This window comes from Crocuta crocuta, unplaced genomic scaffold, assembly GCF_008692635.1.
Source record: "Crocuta crocuta isolate KB4526 unplaced genomic scaffold, BGI_CrCroc_1.0 scaffold86, whole genome shotgun sequence".
NCBI classification, from domain to species: Eukaryota; Metazoa; Chordata; class Mammalia; order Carnivora; family Hyaenidae; genus Crocuta; species Crocuta crocuta.
This window is the reverse complement of record NW_027530972.1, coordinates 227,503-230,138: the sequence shown is the minus strand read 5'-3', so window position 1 is coordinate 230,138 and position 2,636 is coordinate 227,503. Positions and strand designations below refer to the sequence as shown.

At 38.4% G+C, this 2,636-nt stretch overlaps 1 pseudogene; it reads left to right on the top strand.

Moving 5' to 3' along the window:
* The first annotated feature begins 541 nt into the window (after positions 1-541).
* LOC144236309 (peptidyl-prolyl cis-trans isomerase A pseudogene) lies at positions 542-1,030 on the top strand (annotated as a pseudogene).
* Positions 1,031-2,636: the final 1,606 nt, after the last annotated feature.

The following is a 2,636-nucleotide window of genomic DNA, read 5'->3' as shown; positions in this document are numbered from 1 at the left end:
GTTTACTTATAGTATAATATTGGTTTCAGGAGTAGAATTTAGTGATTCATCATTTACATACAACACCCAGTGCTCACCACATCAAGTACCCTCCTTAATACCCATCACCTCTTTAGCCCATTTCCCACTCACCTTCCCTCCCACAACCCTCAGTTTGCTCTCTATAGTTAAGAGTCTCTTATGATTTGTTTCCTTCTCTTTTTTTCCCCTACTCTATGTTCATTTANGACATTTGGATTCTTTCCATAATTTGGTTATTGTTGATAATGCTGCTATAAACATTTATAAAAACTATAAAATCAGTACTTTTGTATTCTTTGGGTAAATAATAGATACAATTTTTAAAATATAAAAGTAAATTTAAAAGATGGTTAATTTCTTCCAAATATTTAAACAAGAAGGAAAAATATTGTATATAGAACAAAAGAAACAACATAAAAATATGAAAACATTAAGACAAAGGAGCTTACAGAAGACAAAGCTGATATAAGTCCTCTGATGAAAGTTTCAGATTTGGCCTTGTAGATGCTGTCACCCATCCATGGTCAACCACAGTGTGTTCTTCAACATCTCTGTGATCAGTGAGCCTTTGGGCCATGTCTCCTTCAAGCTGTTTGCAGACAAAGTTCCAAAGACAGCAGAAAACTTTCATGCTCTTAACACTGAGGAGAAAGGATTTGGTTATAAGGTCTCCTGCTTTCATAGGATTATTCCAGGATTTATGTCACAGGGATGACTTCAAATAATAATGGCACTTGCAGCAAGTCCATCTATGGGTAGAAATTTGATGATAAGAATTTCGTCCTGAAGCATAAGGGTCCTGGCATCTTGTCCATGATAAATCCCAACCTAACCAAATGGTTCTCAGTTTTTCATCTCCACTGCCAAGACTGAGTAGTTGGATGGCAACTGTGTGGTCTTTGGTCAGGTGAAAGAGAGCATGATCATTGTGGAAAGCATGGAGCACTTTGGGTCTAGGAATGGCAAGACCAGCAAGAATATCACCATTGCTGATTGTGGACAAATGTAATAAATTTTTGTTTAATTTTTTTTGTTTTATTTTTGAGACAGAGAGAGACAGAGCATGAGTGGGAGAGGGGCAGAGAGAGAGAGGGTGACACAGAATCCGAAACAAGCTCCAGCCTCCGAGCTGTCAGCACAGAACCTGATGTGGGGCTCGAACCCACAAACCATGTGATCACGACCCAAGTGGAGTCGACGCTCAACCAACTGAGCTACCCAGGTGCCCCTTAAACGTAATAAATTTGACTTGTGTTTTATCTTAACTACCAGACTATTCCTTCTGTAGCTCATTGGAGCACTCACTCCATCTGCTCAAAATAACCAGTAATCTTTGTGTTCTTTTATTTTTTTATAAAATTTTTTAACACTTATTCATTTTTGAGAGACAGAGTGAGAGTAGGGGAGGGACAGAGAGAGAGAGAGAGAGAGAGAGAATCTGAAGCATGCTCCAGGCTCCGAGCTGTCAGCACAGAGCCTAACATGGGGCTTGAACCCACAAGACATGAGATCATGACCTGAGCAGAAGTCAGACACTTAACCAACTGAGCCACCCAGGCACCCCATTAATCTTTGTGATCTTGCTGCAATTCTATGGACTCGATATTTCCTCACTTCTCTCCAAGTCTAGCTGGACTACAGAGTTAAGTTTGTGATTATAAAATAAAAACTAAACAATAACAACAACAACAAAAATTTCAGACTTAACCGAGAAAAGAATTACATTTATTTGCAACTTATGAGAAATATCTAAAATAAAGTCCCTTAAAAGTAAAAGTATTTTTAATGTTTATTTATTTTGAGGGAGACAGAGAGAGCACAAGTGGAAGAAGGACAGAAAGAGAGGGAGAGAGGATCCCAAGCAGGCTTCATACTGAGCATGGAGCCCAACTTGGGGCTCAATCCCATGACCATGAGATCATGACCAGAGCAGAAATCAATAGTCAGGTGCTTAACTGACTGAACCAACCAGGAGTTCCAAAATATTTTTTAAATGGTCAAAAAAATTACAGAAATATATAATAAAAATGTATAGATGGTCATTAATAATATTCAAAGTAGAATTAAATAAATGAGTCAAAGTTATGTTATATTGATGAAATAATATGTGGTCAATGAAAATAAGAGGCACAGGCTTTNCAGGGGAGGGTCAGAGAGAAAGAGGGAGATACAGAATCTGAAGCAAGCTCCAGTCTCTGAGCTAGCTGTCAGCACAGAGCCTGATGTGGGGCTCGAACCCACGATCTGTGAGATCATGATATGAGCAGAAGTCAGATGCTCAACTGACTGAGCCACCCAGGCGCCCCTCATTTCAGAGATTAAATAACTGAGCATAGAGAGGTTTAATAACTTGCTTGAGGTTCTCACTTGTAAAGGCATAACTGAGATTTGGACCCAATTAATTATAACTTGAGAACCTGAAGGACACTACCTTAGTGTATCTGAAAGGTTAGCCTTTGCATTACCTGCATCAGAATGCTTACTAAAAATGTAAATTCTTGACATTATCTCTGATATTTTCTAGAACTCTGAAATTTGCATTTTAACAAGTATTCCAGTTGATTCTAATACATGCTAAAATTTGAGAACCACTGCATTACATGTACCACCTCCAA